The sequence below is a fragment of the Gossypium hirsutum genome, chromosome A01 (assembly GCF_007990345.1).
Source record: "Gossypium hirsutum isolate 1008001.06 chromosome A01, Gossypium_hirsutum_v2.1, whole genome shotgun sequence".
NCBI lineage: Eukaryota > Viridiplantae > Streptophyta > Magnoliopsida > Malvales > Malvaceae > Gossypium > Gossypium hirsutum.
Genome location: NC_053424.1, coordinates 100,670,108 through 100,689,442, shown reverse-complemented (window position 1 = coordinate 100,689,442; position 19,335 = coordinate 100,670,108).

Here is a 19,335-nt window from a genome sequence, read left to right as displayed (position 1 = left end):
TTAAATTATTTTACTATATACATATTCCTTCAATACTTTTTTTGGGTGGTCATTCATCTGTGAGTTTGGGTCTTTTTGGGGAATTTTTATAGTAATTATTTTTCCTTTTCTTAATCCCATTTTTTTGTCTATATTGTTCTCTTTTTATCTTTACTAGCAGGTGTCTATTAATTATACCAGCTTTAGGACTTTATGTAATTGTGGAAAAAATAGTGAAATAAGCATGGGGTGTGAAATTTTTCTTTTTGGTTGGAAAGGTTTCTGGCACTTTCATTTTCAAAATTGGCAACTAAACAGAGTTCAACAATTAATTCCTATATTATTTAGCTCCTAATATTTATTTATTTATTTTGGTCTTTTTATTGTTTTGGCCCTTAACCTTTAAAATTTAATCAAATTACTTGCTTTTGGACGAAAACTAACTGAATTGTTAAAATTTTAACGGCATTGATGTGGCCACTCGTGTGACAATCCACGTATAATTCAAAAAAATTAATAAAAAATATTTAAAAAATCATCCAATTTAATAATAAAAAATTAATATAAACTTCTAGAAAATTTATACATATTATCTATGAAGTATACGTAAAATGTCACATGAGCTACCATACCAACGTCATTAAAATTTTAATAGTTTAGTTCGTTTTTTTAGTTCCAAAACAAACAATATAACTAAAATTTAAAGATTAATGAGTAAAAGTATCCAAAAATGATAAAATGAATAAATATTAAGAGTTAAATTTATGTTGATACTTACTAAAAAAATATATTCAGATAATCTATTTTATTATTTATTTTTATTAAAAGTAAATGGTATATTTTTATTAAATTAGATCTAAATTACCAAAACTGAATGGGGAACACACCAAAGTAGTCTTTTTGTTATATTAGGTACTTCTGTAAATAATGTGAAGTTTTGGTGTTTTTAAATATTAGAATCCTAGTCGAAGAAAGTGGGATATGCACAAATTATTAAACCAAACATTTCGTTTTCCTTTAAAAATAAATGCAATGATTTAAGTATTGGTGTTGATCATATTTATGTAATTCACTTGTACATACATTATGAATTCCACTTATGCATAATGATGATAATGGACATAATATACTACATATTATTAACATCAAAATAGTGATGAGAAATTATGACTATTGCTTTGAAAGCTTCTAGTATTTTCTCTTCTTCTTTTTTTTTTCCAATACAACTTTTGCTACTTTTTTTTTAGTTGTCTAATGACTTTTGCTTTTTTGTTTTTCTCTTCATCTATAGTCAAACAAAATAATCAAAAGAGATTAGTGAAGTAAAAAATAGATATTCCGAAACTTGAATGTAGTTGGAAACAACATCATTTCTTCATCTTTGGAGGAATCAATCCCATCAATGAACCCCCTCAAAAAAAATTGTTTGTTATATCCTTAATCTCTCTAACACAACTCCTCGAGATTAAAGGTCAATATCTTGCGCAATACTCAAAACACCATCTTTCATGGATTAGGACTCACTCCTCATAGCAAACATCACACCTCAGGAAAAACCCCTCATGTACCACCTCTTGAAGCACCATATGTGTGAACTCCTCGTCGAACACCTCAAATAATCATGATATGAGAACTCCTCAGGAGCCCTTCGATATAGGTATACATGTATAAAACCCATGTGAGGGCCTCACTAAACCACCATTTATGACTCTAACTGTTAGACACTAATTTCATTTGGCACGATTAACAGCTTGTCCAATCGTTGCTCTTTAGCACCCTAAACTTGACTCGATCGTCAGGTCTGAACTACAGTGTGTCACATTCGTTGTCGAAGCAACTACAATCAATTCACAATTTTCTTATATAATTTATGTGATATTTATCAAAATTATATACATTCCTTAATTATACTAAAGTAAATCTATCTTTCAAATCTAGATGCATCTAACAACCAATAACAAATCTATCCTATATATACATATATAATTACTATACTATAAAATATAATATTAAATTAAAGCATACTCTAGTTACCAAAAAAACTTAGCTTATTAGTTACATGCCAAAAATAGACAAATTTGGAAATAAATAAACATTGTTGAGACCGAGATTGTGGTTTGGATGCTATGACCGATGCTTAAAAATCTCGAGTTAATCTAACCTACGTATAGAGAGAACAAATTGTATGTTGAGTAAAATGCTCAATGGTATTTTTATAATTTAAGTATGTAATATTAACATTAACAAATCTACCCTAAATAAATATGTATATTTGTATGCACAAGTCTACCATACGCTTGTAACTTGGAGTTACCAAGCTTTACATTTCAATATAGACATGTTATTTATACAAAACTTGTAACATCCCTCATCCGATTCAGTTATCGGACCCGTGCTATAGAACACTTCAACAGTTCAACATGCACTTAGATACCTTACTGAAAGCTCGCACCTACACACCATACAAAATTAGTTAGCGAATATGTGATAAAGTCAGTTAGGGCATAACTAATTACAGAATCAGTTCACACATACGTTACAATGATAGTTCACACCTTGACACAACTTGAACATTTACACAGTCCACACATTGACTCATTTAGCGTATAAACTCAGCTCGCTTATAAATACAACTAGCATATAATCATAGCTCTCATATAAACATAATTAGCATATATAGACAGCTTGCATATAAACACAATTCGTGTAACACTCGTATAATACATACAAATATCGAAATATTTTATTTCATCATTGTTTCAAGGTATAAATTTATATATCAATTAATATTAAATTAAAATCAGGCCTTAAACATGTAACATCCTGAGATCGAGCCTAGAAGTTTTGGTCTCACAAATGAGAGGGTTCAACATATTCATTGCAAGTGGGTTCGCCATTGTGTTTGGCGAGTTAAGGTTCGCCAGGTCAGTTGTAAACTAGGTTCGCCAGTCAAGGATTGAGTCAAACTCGAATTAGGAAATAAAGATATGGTGCATCTAGGAATATTTAATGTGCAAGTAACATCTTTCCTAAGTCAAGTAGGGTATCCTAAGATTTCCAAGACACTTAGGTCTATAAATATGACCCTTATTCCATGAGAATTCTCTCATCGAATATTCTACCAACAAGTCTATATTCCGAATCAAGTTCGTAGCACCCAAGGTAAGTCTCTATCATGTTAGGTTTGATGATCCAGAAAGCTAGGTTCGCTTGCGTGTGTGAATTCTGAAAGTTTTGTCTGCTTAGTAATTTGTGTCTTTATATTGCGAACCAGTCAAACTATAACACCCCTAACCCTTATCTGTTTTTGGATTAAGGTTATAGAGCATTACCGTACAAAGGAAACATTTTAACATTTAAATAAATTATATATATTATAATGTAACATCCCGATTTTGGGCCTAGTAGGAACAGTGGTTTCGGGACCAGAAATCCAATGAGGAAAATTTTAATTTTATTATATTTTTATGGTCTAAAATTTCACGAGATAATTTTTGAAAATTTCGTTCGAAAATTTTGAGGTTTGGGCACTCAATTTAGTCAAAAGGACTAAATCGTAAAAAGTGAAAAAGTTGAGTTCCACATGCTAGAGGTGTCCAATTGTTATGAAATTTTAAATTGGAGGTCCTTATTTGGTAATTAGACCATTGGTTAAATTGGTGGACAAAAATGGACATGGTTAGGCATGTTTCCAAAGTTTTTCATTAAAGGCATTTTGGTCATTTAGTTATTAAAATGAATTAAAAAAAAATTAAAAGCCAATTTTTGTCCATCTTCAACCTCTTGGCCAAAAATTGCATGAAGAAACCATGGTTAGGGTTTTTCAAGCTTCCAAGCTCAATTGTAAGTCCATTCTAGCCCCGTTTTTAATGATTTTTAGTTTTTTTGTAATCCCCGTAACAAGATCTATCTATTTCTACCATTTATTTCAGCTAGGGTTTATGTTTAAAAATTGAACCATGTGTGACATGCATGAATTTTGATGTCTAATGGTAGAAAATGAGTGTTGAGTGTTAAATAAACGACTTTTACTAAGTGATTTTCGATGAAAACGTCCGAAAGGGACCATTTTGTAAAAGTTGTAAAAATGGTATAAAAGGTGTTTTGATGAGAATTGTAGTTTTCTATAGTTATGAAAATGATTCTGATAGGCTTAAAATGTAAGGAATTTGAATAAAAATCATTTTACGAGCCTATGGGCAAAAGTGTAATTTTGACAAAGTTTAGGGGCAAAATGTAATTTTTCAAAAATATGATTTTTGGGTCAATTTGAATAATTTGAGTCCTAAATGGGCTATATTTGAAATGATAGATCAAGGAAATCGAGATTCGGGCTCAAATCGGGAAAATGCAAGGTTATGGACTAAATTGATAAATTTGTCGTTTTCGTATTCGAGGTAAGTTCGTGCGATTTAATAAGCATATTATTTATGTTATTATCATTATACATGAAATATATCTTGTTGTGATTGTGTTGAAATTGATGTTAATGGAAGATTGATGGAACATGACATTTTAAATGAAATGAGTAAGTTGTATGGAAACAAGGTGCTATGTTATTTTTATTGTATGTTTTAATGTTTAATAAACATGAAAATGAGTTGCTTTGAATGTACATTACAAGGTCATATATGCATATTAATACATTTGATGAAAAGTGAAAACCCCGATTGAATGAAACGAATATTCGTTGGATCGGTAAAAAGGAATTGACAGTAAAAGGATCTAGCCCGGACGAGTGTTCCTAAAGTGATCTAGCCTCCCGAAGAATATGTGTGCAAAATGGATTTAGCCTGGACGGGTAATCCGATTAGGGTCTGAATTTAGCCTAGAATGGTAATTCAGATCCGAGCTCATGAGAGAAATTTTCGTTGCAAGGGATTTAGCTTGGACTGGTAATCCCCGACATTTACTATATGAGTTTATACTATAGGGGATTTAGCATGGACTGGTAATCCCGCGGTAAGAGCGAGGTTCACGGAGTGCGTATTTGAAATGATCACTTGCATGATTTGACGGTAAATGGGATATCCATTGAGATTTCGAGAAATTCAACGGGATTAATATGAGAAATGAATAAAAGGGTTTTTGCCATGACGAACTTATTTATGTTATAAGATACTATTATGATGGATATAATTGTCACGATTGGACGAGTGGTGGTGCTAAGAGATAGCACAGATTTGTCCTCGAAACCCACGAACATGTGTTGGACATGGGAAGTGAAATTAACTTGTGGTAAGAATGCTAATAAATGAGTGCTACATATGAGAATAATTTTTATGGCAATCTTATGATGATTATCATTTTGTTGCTCTAAAATTGTTCGGCCAGCAGCAATAGTTTGACTTTGAAAATACACCAAAAATTTTGGAAGTTTAATTAAATTCTAAATAAAATATGAAATTAAATCTTATTGAGTCTAGTTTGAGACAAAGGAAACCGTATAAGCAAAGGAATCTCATATTATGAGATATTTGAATTTTTGTGAGACAGTATCAGAATAAGTTCAGAATCCCCTATTCTGATTTGGGAAAATCACTAGAAATTATACAAAAATAATTATGGGTTATAATTCATATGACTAAGTCCTTAATGAGTCTATTTTTAAATAAAAATAGATGGGAACATTATCTAAATATCGTACTAAAAGATAAATAAATTTTAGTGAAGAAAGGTCGAAGCTATCAAACAGCAAAATAGGGGAGACTTTGAATAATAAAATATACTTATTGGCTAGACCAAAAATTATGAAAATTTTTTTTTATAAATATATGTGAGTGTAGTTTCAGGGAAAATTAACTGATCTTAATTTGGAATTTTGTAGCTCTGGCTATAAATAATTTAATCATTGTAACTTGAGAAAATAGCTTGACTGGACTTTGAATAAATAGAAAGAATTTGAAAATAGCATGTTATACATTGCTTATTATTTTTCATGCGAGCTTACTAAGCGTAAAGCTTACTCCCTCCTTTCCATTCCTTAGTGTTCTCATATCAGCTCCGGGTTGGAGATCGTCGGAAGTAGCATCACACTATCAAGCCAATACCTTTGGAGTATTTATACATAAGTTAGAAAAATCATGTGAGTGGCATGTATAGAGACATAGTTTTATAACATGTGTTATTATAATTTGGCCAAATGTATTGGCCTATATTGAGCTATTGATTATGACTTGTAAATCTAGCTATTCATTTTGTGTCTAATAATTTTGATGTGAATATGTTTGTTTGCCATGCATGGTTGGTAATATGTCATGTGTGTTGAATGCATGTTTTATGACCGATCAAGGTGGTCATGACCATGAATTAAATGTGTAATGTAGAAATAAAATGATAATGCCTTGAACATGGACATTTGATGGATAATTTGGTAACCAGGGTACAATGGTATAAAGTGAGAAATAGTAATAATGTTAAATTGAATATGGAATTGGTGTAGAATGTCTTAGTCAAGCATATTGTTTTATGCATGTGAAATGTGGACACTATATAAAGTTATGACTTGGCTAGAAGGTTATGCTTAATGATAAGCTGGAATTAAATAGACATGAAGATAACTATGGTATAAAGGTATAAGTGGTGAGGTATTTGATAAAGCCAAATGAATAAGATATGGTGTGTCTAGACTTGGTTTAATGTGAGAATGTGCAACACATTTATGTTGATAAGTAAATGAAATGTCTGCATCATAATTAAGGATGTTGAATGCTTTTGGATCCATGTTTGTGTGTGTGCATGTAAAGGGTGACAAAAAGGCTTGAAAAATAGCCTATGTGCTGGCCACATGAGCAGAGACACGGTCGTGTGTCTCAGCCGTGTGGAAGACACGGTCTAGCACACGGGCGTGTGACTTTGCCGTGTAACCCTTATTTGTTTGCTGACATCATAAACAGAGAGTTACACGGGCTGAGGACATGGGCATTTCCAGAGCCACATGGGAGTGTGAGACCACACAGCCTACCCACACGGGCGTGTGACTCTCCAAAACATGAAAAAAATTTAAGTGATGTAAAACTTTCAGAGGTTCTCGGTTTAGTCCCGAACCCCTTCTAAAATATGATTTGAGTTTCGTAGACCCAAATAAGGGACTATGTACATGTGGTTGAATATTTCGAAATATGAATAAAATTTTATGGTCGGGTTTGTATCATTGATTGCGTTTAAGTCCGGTGATACCTCGTATCCTGTCCTGGCGTCGGACACGAGTAGGGGGTGTTACATATAATCCATTCAATCGTAGGAATTTTATCTGTAAATCAAGCCCTCGATGCCCTAAAAATAGCTTAGAAACAATTTGAGACTAATTTGAAAAAAATCAAAAAGTTTAACAAAAAGATGCGAAAAATTGAAAACAATGGTCACGTGGTTGTGTGGCCAAGCCGTGTAATGTTCAAACAAGGGACACACGGCTGTGTCCCAGCCCGTTTCTTCACCCATGTAACTCACTAAGATGTCCCACACATCCATGTGTCAAGCCAAGTGCTAAGTCGTGTAACTCACTGACTTGAATACTATGAAACTCTCAATTAACATACGACCATGTGACAGCCCATGTGAACCCAAAATTTAACCTAAAATCAAGTCATTTCAAAGCTTTAGGCACACATTCAAGGAATTCAAATACTATCCAAACACTAAAAAACATACAATTTCAAGCATCCTAAATCATCTAACCAATATGCCATTCAAAAGTGCCACAATTGCATCAAAACGTCATTTACCAAATCAAGTTAACATTATCTCATTTCATGCATAAAGACCTAGTACAAATATATGTCAAACATGCCATAAATGACCATTTTCAAACCATCAAGAACATACCAAAAGAACCATATTCACAAGCACTTAAAAGTGACCAAAACGACACCATTTGGTAAGACATAACTAAGCAAAAGTTTAAAAGTTTAAAAGTTTAAACATACCAAAGCAACCATTTATACATCCGTAAACTATCAATACAAAAGATCTATACATGTCATTATTAACCTTGGCTAAAATACTCAAAACTACCGAAATAATCGCTGGATAGTGTGATAGGTCACCGACAAGCTTCCAACCGGTCGAGCTTCCGATAATCTATAAAACAAAGGAAAGAAACTACGTTAGCAACGAGTGTTTTGTAAGCTCATAGAACCTTAAACTTAACTTACCGTTTCATTTATACAATTCAAAGATTAAGCATAAATCATTACTAATGTCATAAGCTTAGTAAAAGCCTAAACAACATCATCAACTCACAAGTTAGTATACTTGTCCATGAAACAAATGAAATTAACCAAAAGATATGTAAATTTCCATATGTAATAACATCATTTAGTTCATAATTCTTTTTATAAGGTCAAGATTTCATCCATTTGCCTACTTACCATTTCCTTTCCTTTTCTTACCCGTTGAACCATCTAGAATTACATCGAATACTCGGGAAAGCTCACACATAGTGTGCTTTTACATATAACTGTAACATTTCCTTTACATCGATGCTCACACGAGCTATGAAATGGGCCTGCTCACATGAGCTGTGGGTCAGAATGTAGGCTACACATGCTGCTCACATGAATTGTGGAAAATCCAAAACAAATGCAGGACCTCAGCCATCAGTAGGACATTCAAGACCAATACCAGAAATATTAAATCCCTAATGACATGTCATTTGTATCCTAAGAATTCTTAAGGTTCAACCGGCTCGTTATCTGTCAATTCATCATAACATGGATTTGATTATATATATATATTCATTTATATTAAAGCAACATAATAAACATTCGATTTACCTAACATTAAAACGATAATAGTTCATACGAACTTACCTCGATAACTAGGTTGTAGAAACAAAGTCAAGCTAATCCAAAGTTATAGCTTTTCCTCGATATAAGTCCGATTGTGGTTTATCTTGATCTAAATAACCAATTTCATTCAATTAAGCATTTTTAGAATACAATTTAATCCATAATTCCTATTTATGCAAAATAATAAATTTGCCCTTAACATTTTAACTTTTCATAATTTAGTCCTTAAGCTCATAACTTAGAATCTAACAATTTTAAACTAAATTCAACTTAATCAATGTTACCAGGGACCTTAAAGCAAATCATATTTACCAACAATTCTCAAAAAAACCCATATATTTATACTTTTAACAATTTAATCTCTATTTCCAAAATTCAACAAAAATCACTTAACAAAACATGTTTATTTTCCAAAAAGAATTCATAATTTATCAACTAACATAAAAAATAATTCAAAAAAATTCATGGAAAATCTATTAACCCTTAAAAATTTTGCAAATTAACCCCCGGCTAGCTAGATTAAGCTAAAATAAACTCAAAAACATAAAAAAAAATCATTAAAAACAGGTTGAAAAACACATACCATGCATCAAAGAAAGCTTTGTTGAATGTTCTCAACCTAAAAATAGTGGTTTTCGGCAATAGCAAGTGAAAATGGAAGAAGATGATAACTTTTACTTAGTTTATTTTAAGTTTATTTACTAAATTACCATTTTACCTTTACTAATAATCAAAAATTTCATTAATACACTGTCCATACACATCCACAAACTCATTAAATGGTCTATTTACCATTCAATTCCTTTAGTTTAAGATTTCATAGTCATTGTATCCTTTTAACTAATAGAAATCAACTTTTACACTTTTTTACAATTTAATCCTTTTCACTTAATTAACTATTTAAACATCAAAATTTCTTAACGAAATTTTAATACAAACTTAATATAACCCCGTATAAATTAAATAAATATTAAAATAATAGTTCACTCATCAAAATTATGGTTCCGAAATCACTGTTTCTGACATCATGAAAAACGAACTGTTACACAAACTATCTATCCATAAGGATAAAGGCAAAGCCAAGATTGTTTAGTTCTCAACTTTTTAATGAGTGGTTAAGAATTTCCATAAGTATGCTAACTAATATGGTTTTCAATATTGGTAACCAATCAGACCATTTATCCACAACTAATATTGCATCAGGTGGGCTCGTGGGTCTCTCCTACCCTTGAACATGTCTTTTGGGACCTTAAAAACTCACAGTAGACTTACTACTACTATCTTCAGGGTCAATTGATTGTTAGAACAAATAATCCAGTCCATATCTCTAGACTCGATATGCAATGCCCTCACGTCTCACTGGAATACATCTATCTCATTCTGCCATTCTCTTGCATGCAAGCGTAGACCTCCATCATGCATGGTCATGTTATCGTGAAAATCAGAATTATCAAATTGTACCTTTCTTTTAAGTTCCTTGTTCTACTTCATTAACTCCTACTAGAAAGTCTACTACTGCTCAAACCGTGTATTCTATGCAGCCATTTGTTCCCTCGTCAACTTCATCTACTCCTGAAGAGTAAGAAACTATTGCGGCGATGCTTCCTAATTAGAAGGAAGTTGTAGCCCTCGGCCAGAAGGAAGGTTCAAGTCGAACGAGCTCAAAGCTCCTAGGTGAGCCACATTACCTAGGTTTTTGGGCTGATCTACAAACCATCTGGCAAACAAGTCCGTTACAACTGGTTGGCCACCAGAACTTGATGCTCCAGCTTGTCCAAATGAAATATCAAAGGGGAAATTCTAATTTGGGTGAGCCATTGTAACTTTTGGTAATTTTTCTCAAACTTGAAAGAAATCTGTTGGTCGGAAGTATGTCCACACTCATCGCACCAATTGTCGAGTATTTTTCTATTATGTCTTATTGGAGAGGGCAATCGAATATTTATACACATGGTTACTGTTCATGGAATTGATGTTCTTGGTAGGCTCTATGCATGCTTGACACGTGTACTGTTTTGGTCTGCCTATTAGACCTTGTAGCCCCCCACATGCAAAGTCCTTGGTATATGCGAACTAGGAACGCGAACTTCCCCTACTAGACCTTGTAGCCCCCCACATGCAAACTCCTTGGTTTACACAAATTGGGACCGTGAACTTCCGTTGTGAGACCTCATAATGAACCACCACTACAAGACCTGCATGCACCCAACTGGTAGGGCCCAACTGATTCGCGGGTAGACGACCCAAATTTTATCTAGGTTTCATGTTGGTGATCATAAATACATAACAATTCTCAATAATAAGCTACACAAAATACAAAATTAGAAAAAAGAAAGAAGATGACTGATGGGCATCGAAACCACCAAAAATAAATTCCTACGACAAAATAACAATAATTAGCAGTATAGAACAGTCATACCCACGACCTATATGTAGAAACGCTGAAAATAAAAATAAAAAATGAGGGGTTTAAATTGGTTAAGATAAATAAAAAATAAAATACAAAAAATAAAATAAAACAGATTCAAAAATGCAAAAAATAAAATAAATTTAAGAAAATAAAATAAATGGATAAATAAAATATTTTTTTAAGCTTAGCCTTAGCCTCGGTGTACTCTAATCTTGAATCGATCCTTAAAATAGATTTTTCCTTCCAAGTAATAAGCTAGTTATAGCGACCAAGAACTTCCCAATCGCCAACTTTTCCTTATGTAGTCAATCCCAGTACGACCTGCAAACTAACTATTGGTAAATTTCTAACCACGATACACGTGTTCGCAATTTAAGATTTCGACAGCTTTGCGATTTGAAATGCCCAACTCGAATCAACGGCTTCAACGGCGTGGGTCGTTTAGATCCAATCTCTATCTCCCTTGACAGATTCCAACTGGCTTTTCCCACCTAAACATGCTAATTTGTTCGCAGGAATTCAAACACAACACGATTGATTCGTCTTCCCAACTATACGCCAAACAACTCCAACCCAACATGCACTTTTTGAATCGAAGCTGAATGAACTTTAAAAGACGAATTTGTACTATCCCATATATCAGAGAGATAGAAAATACTGAGTTGAGAGGTTTTTTGAGCAAGCTCGTATCTCATGATTGTTTTATTGGAGTAATTTTCGGGCTAAAGCTAAAAATGATTTAGTTAATCATGGAAGAAATCATGTTTTAAAAATATATTTGTGGAAGTGGGTGATGGAAAGGGGAAGGGACTTGGAAGGAATTAAACCAAAAGATTGAAAGTAAAAAAATAAATAAATAAATTTAAGGAATAGCAGGATGAAGATGGTGCAGGAAAGGAGAGGAAAAAAATAGAGAATTTATTAAATGCGAAAGGCAAAGTGTGTGTCCAATTGGCTGTAGCCACTAAGTATTTATACACATTTTTGGTGCTAAAATTTAGCTAGATTTTTCCTAAATATTATTACTAAATAATCCTAAATATTATCACTAAATAATTCAAATTTTAAAAATCAAATTTAAACTAGAATTCAAACTAATTACATAATTTTAACAATATAAAAAATCCTTTAATCTTTATCTAGCCACTTTTAAAAAAAAAATCTTCAACCCTTCAATCTTTATCCAGTCATCTTTGAATCTTCAACCTTTCAGTCAATCCCTCCTCTTTGCTTTTTGTTTCAATTTAGCCCATTTTTATAAGAGTTTGAATTCAGCACACCAACTTCATTCCTGATAAGAAAAATCCAAATTTAATAGCATTTTATCTGATAATTAGCCAAAAATAAATACATTAAAAATACGAATTTATCTTGCTATCAAATTCCCCCTACTTAGTTGATGCTTGTCCTCAAGCATGATATCCACTAAAAATAATTCGTCAAACCTTTTCAAAATCAAAACCCTCCTTTCCTAGTTAAGCATACTTCAAACAATTAGGTGAATAAAAAAATAAACAATTGCTAAACTCAATCAATAAGTATTTTATAAAATCTCGAACGGTATGTCAAATTCAACTATTTCACCAAATTTAGGCTTAATCAAACATGCAAAACGATCATGCCCAATATATACTTTTATTTATATATTTTTTATTTTTTATTATTTATTTTCAAACGTAGTTAAGTCTTTTGACGCGAATTGATATGACAACCCAAGCACCTTACCCCGATTACTCAACCCGACATGTTCTCTTTAATTAATTTTTTTATTTTTAACGAATTTGAGACATAATCAAACCTTTTGACGCGATACGAGATGACAACCCAAGCACCTCATACCGATTACTCAATTTCGCATGTCTTTAATCGATTTATATCTCATTTCTTAAGACAGCTCGGTTAGCGAAGTGTTACAAGCTTCAGCTCGTCATCAAACCTTTTGATGTGAAATGAGATGACAACCAAAGCACCTCATTTCGGTTACTCAACTTGGTCACATTTTCGAATCTTCATTCTTATCCAAGCTATTAGCAACCTTATTTATTTATTTAAACAAGTATTTTCATTAAGCAAGTTCAACAAAACCAACAATTTTCATGAAATATTGACTAAAGCACCACATTTTCAATTCTACAAAATATTCATTGATCAAACAAGCAATAGTTACTCATGATTCACCCACTTATTTAAGTAAACTAAACATAAGAATTAGAGGTTTATTTCCAAAATGAATTAAAAAATTTATTCTTAGTAAAACATATGCAAAAAGAAAGTATGGCATGATCCAAAATTCCCCCTACTTGGCCTACATTGCCCTCAATATGCAATTTTAAAACAATAATGAATAGAAGGGTCAAGTGTACTCCCCGTATATATTCGATGGGTCAGAGGACGGTGGGAGGGATCACTTTGTATGTAACACCCCAAACCCAGCCTGGACGTTACGGCCGAATCTGACATGTCACATCGAAACTACATTAAAAAACCGATCTTGTCGTTAAAAGTTTAGACACAGCAACGCGAGCTTCATAGTCCAATCCATTAACTGTCTCTTACCGAGGATTTTAGGGCCTACAAGCCCATTGGGCCCACACAACCCATTTCGACCCATCGAGGCCCATAATGGCCCAAGTCCACAGAAACGTACGTGATGGCCTCTTCAGCCTGTAGCCCACGTTTTGTGGGTTTGGATCGCCCCACGAGCATTCTCACGCTCATGAGGCCTCAAATACCAACATTTTGGCATTTCGGCTTTTCAGTTTTTACCGAATCACAGTTTAACAGGGGTGTGATTACACACCTCTTTTGGCTTTGACAGTAATTGAGTGGTGTACGATTACACACATGTTCGCGAAAGCCTATGAATCACCCCTTGAACACCAATCTACATCATCCAAATTAGTTATTTAGTCTTACAACTGCTAATATTCTCAAGAATTAATACCACGATCTAACAGTCATCACCTAGCACGATTAGATGATCTGGACTAATCCCTCCAAAATCACCGGCCAAAACAACCCTTGCACCCTGGCGACTAACTGCACCATAATGGTTTCTTGTTAAAAGAATATTTCCCTATAACCTATTTGAGTATTCGGTCAATACCTAAAACAAGCTGTCGAGTTTACCTTAAATGAACAATGAGAGATAGAAAAGTTCTAAGGCTTCACGATCACCTTACTCCACTAAGATCCCTAGAACTATCGCATAATGCACCACAATGAACAAATAAGAATTGAAATTAGCATAGATAAGAGGAAAACATAACATTCGAATTTCTCAAAAGTAAAGTTTCAATAAATAAATTGAATACATACAGAATTGACCGAATAGCAAAAGGGGATCTTATGAGTACTTACCGATTACCAAAATATTTATGAAACCGATACCACCACACTCCAGCGTACCGAAACAATCCCACAACACCGAGTGGCAAACAAGAAACTGAAAGAGAAGAAGAAGAAGAAAAAATGGTCGGCTTAAAGAAAAATGAAAGAAAGATTGAAATGACTTAGAGAGAAAAACAAAAGAGACTATATTCGGCTATCTTGAAAAGAAAAGAAACAGTAAAAATGGTAAAGAAGAAGTTAAGAATGGGGAATTCGGCAAGGTAACAAGAATGTAACCTAAAGACAATGTCGACAAAAGTAAAAAAGTTTAAATGGTCACTTGTGAAAATGACACTAAGGAGAAAAGAAGCCAGAAACGTCAAAAGAACAAAACCTGAAATGTCAGAGAGGAAAATCAGCTCCTACACACTCACAAATTACCGAAAAAGCACAAAGTGAGTTCCCTAGTTGAATTTGCAAATTCGTCTACAACTCTTCCCCTCTCTAACTCTACGATTTTCTCCATTTATCTCTCCACTTTTTCCTCCTTCAAATCCCCAACAACCAACATCTTATCCCATGATACTCTCCCTCTTTTACCAAGTCTACAACTATTCCATAGAGTTCGAATCCACCACAAAGACTTGCCACCCAAGTAGCAAAATAAAATCCCCTTACTCACCATGGGATTCGAACTCTTGCTCTCACCATGCCCAGTCACACCACTTGCCACCAAGCTACAAGATATCTTGTGTCACAAAACAAACACAACTTAATAAATGCCCTATAAGCTAACATCCAGGTTTCTAAAAGAGCAAAAATTAAAATTTTTCCAAAGGCCATTCTTGAACCCAGGCTTCCTAAAAACCTCCCAAACACCCAGATTACTTGACCAACAAAGCAAACATGATATTTACATCAAAGCTTGCAAAAAAAAAGACCCTAAATTTTTAGAGCGTTACATTGTAGCTTGTTGAGGATATTTGAGATGTTGGCTTCATTTTTTTTGAGACGAGCTTCAATGCGATGAAGTTGTTCATCTAAAGTAGAAGGTGGTTGGTCCTCTTGTTCTTTAGTAGTCGGATTGTATCTTCGTTGAAAGACTTTATTGCTTCGAACGGTTCGGGTAACTAAAATATAACACGAGAAAATTTATTAAACAATATTTTATTTAATTCTCAAATTAAACTAGAATTTAAAATTAAATTAAATAAATAAAAATAAATATGGGTTCCCTCTCATAAAGCGCTTTTGTTTAACATCGTTAGCTGACGACCTGGATATTATTCATTTGGTTCCTCGAGAATTAATTTTTCAGTTACACATACTTGAAAGTTCTCATAGAAAGATCTCAACCTTTGTTCTTTAACCTTGAAGCATTTTCTGGATTCCTTCATCATCTGCGGATTGAAACGTATTCGAGCTTCTCCGTTTGGGTTTTCTTTTTCCTTTATCTGAATCTTTAAATGTTCCGGTAAAGGTTCGAGTTTCAATTCTGGGGCCTGCGAAATGGAAAAAAAAAGTTTAGTTTGAAAAAGAGACAATTCGAATTCTTTACCTTGGCTTTTGGGAAACTGTGGTGCCTCCATGAAAATAACAGTTTCACAAACTAGCCCTTTGAATGTCATTAATTCCTCTAATTTATCTATTGTATTGAGGTCTAAATTCTTACAAAGCACAGTTTGTAACTCATCCTCTTCATCATACACAAAATGAAATTTCATTAGTGGTTCAATAATATCAACACTAGAAATATTCGACATTTTACTAGGTTGGTCCATTGCCTCATAAACATTAAATTTTACCACCTCATTGTCGAATTCCATAGTGAGGGTTCCACTTCGAACATCAATCTTTGTACGTGCGATACTTAGGAATGGTCTCCTGAGTAAAATATCAGAAGCATTTTTTGAGTAGTCATCCTTCATATTGATGATGTAAAAGTCTGCAGAAAAATTTAGTTCATTTACCTTTACGAGGACATCCTTCAGCACCCCTTCTGGATATATGTATGACCTATTTGTCAATTGAATAATCACCCATGTTTCTTTTAAAGGACCCGTGTTTAGCAATTTAAAAAATAGATAAAGGCATTACATTAATAGATGCTCCCAAATCACACATGGCTTTCTTTATGCTAATATTACCTATTTTGCAAGATATGGAAAATATACCTTGGTCCTTACATTTAGACAGGATTTTTCTTTGTAGCACTGCAGAAACATTTTCTCACACATTCACCCTTTCGTTTCCTTAGAGCTTCTTTTTACTGGTATATAGTTCTTTCAAAAATTTTGCATAACATGGAACCTGTTTAATTGCACCAAGTAAAGGAATATTAATTTCTACCTTTCGGAATGCCTCAAGGATTTCTTTTTCCTCTCGATCCCTTTTAACTTGGGCAAGCCTTCCAAGGTATGGGGGATGTACAACAAATGGTTTATGAGGTACCGACTCAGTGAAAGTTGTTGGTTCGGCTTTTTATTCAACGTTGTGGTCACGACTCGTGCCAAGCACTAGTTCTGACTCTGTTCCATCTTTTACAGTCACAGCACTTGTATTTTGACATGGGTTTGGCTTGGTTTAAGATGGAAATTTTTATTGGTTCTCCAAACGACTAACTGTAACTACTAGCTTACTTATTTGCTAATCTAATTCTTGGAAATGTGCTTCAATCTTTTGTCGAAACTTTTCGTTCTAACGACTAACCTCTCTAATATGGCTTCAAGAGATGACTTTGGAGGTTGATACTGTTGAGGCAGAGGTGGTCTTAGTTGATATGGTTGATTGTATTTAGGGTTCGACCCATAGCTCAGGTTTGGGTGATCCCTCCACCCTACATTGTACATGCTTGAATACCCCTTTGAGGTGGCCTTAGGAAGTTTCCAACAGCGTTTACTTGTGTAGTTGTGTCCTCAAGTAAAATTAGGCACGAGTCGGTAGGATGATCAGGCTTGGCATAAATCCCGCATAACCGAGCTAGATTCGTCTGTCTTGCAAGCATATTTTTAACCGCAATAGTAAATTTATCAATCTTATTTACTATAGAAGGAGTACTTAGCTCATGAACCCTTCTCGTAGGTTCCATAGGTGGTCGATACTATTGAGAATTTGTAGTCATAGTCAAAATTAATTCTCTAGCTCTTTAGGGAGTCATGTTCACAAGAGCCCCTCCACTAGCGGTATCAATCATCTTTATTTCTATTGGGAGTAACCTATCGTAGAAATACTGTAAAAGCGACTGTTCAGACAGGGCATATTGTGGGCAAATTGCACACAACTTCTTGTATCGCTCCCAATATTCATAGATTGATTCTGCTTTTTTTGTTGTATTCTGACTATATTTCTCCTTAATTCGGCTGCTCGAGCTGCTGGGAAAAATTTGTCAAGAAACAATCGAGACATATCAGTCCAAGTATTAACAGATCCCGGAGGTAAATAAAACAATCATTCTCTAGCAGAATCAGCTAATAAAAAGGAAAAGCTCGTAGTTTTATTTGATCCTTAGTTACTCCTTCTGGTTTCATGCTTAGAAAAACCATGTGGAACTCTTTCAGGTGAGTATGAGGGTTCTCATTTTTCAAACCACGAAAAGTAGGCAATAAATGTATCAATCCTGACTTTAACTCGAACATTGTTTCACCCGCCGGATAAGTTATGCATAGTGGTTGTTATTCATCTGGTGCAGCTGCAAGTTGGCGTATAGTTTGATCTGCCATGTCGTCTGAATCTTCGGATGAGTAAATATATTCGGTGTAAGATCCTTCTTCAAAGTCAGCTTATGGTTGTTTACTACGTTGAATAGCTTTTCTTTCGAAGTGTTCAAGCTAACTTTTCTATTTTCGGTTCAAATGCTAGGGTCCTCAATTCCTACTTGATCATAAAGAAAACAAACAAAAATTAGAAATTTTCACCAGTCCCCGGCAATGGCGCCAAAATTTGATGGGTGCCAAAACCACCAAATATAAATTTCTACGATAAAATAACAGTAATTAATAGTATAGTGCAATAGGGTCGAATCTGCAAGAACTAGCTATCTAATTTTGCCTTTTTCTGTGACCAGAATCGATGTCACGGTCACAGTCGTACCCACGACCTATGTGTAGAAATGTTGAAAATAAAAATAAAAATAGGGGGTTAAAATTGGTTAAGATAAATAAAGAAGAAAAATATGAAAAATAAAATAAAAAATATTCAAAAATGCAAAAAATAAATAAATTTAAGAAAATAAAATAAATGGATAAATAAAATATATTTTTAAGATTAGCCTTAGTCTCTGTGTACTCCAATCTTGAATCGATCCTTAAAATAGATTTTCCCTTCCAACAATAAGCTGGTTATAGCGACCAAAAACGTCCCAGTACGACCTGCAAACTGACTGTTGTCAAATTTCTAACTGTGACACACGTGTTCGCAATTTAAGATTTTGATTGCCTTGCGATCTGAAAAGCCCAACTCGAATCAACGGCCTCAACCGCGTGGGTCGTTTAAATCCGATCTCTATCTCCCTTGACGGATTCCAACTGGCTTCTCCCACCTAGACACGCCAATTTGTTCGTGGGAATTCGAACACAACACGACCGATTCGTCTTCCCAACTGTACGCCAAACAACTCCAACCCAACATGCACTTTTTGAATTGACGCTGAATGAACTTTAAAGGACGAATTTGTATTATGCCATATACTGGAGAAATAGAAAATACTGCGTTGAAAGGTTTTTTGAGTGGGCTCGTATCTCACGATAGCTTTATTAGAGCAATTTTCGAGTTAGCTAAAAAGGGTTTAGTTAATTATGGAAAAAATCATGCTCTGAAAATAAATTTATG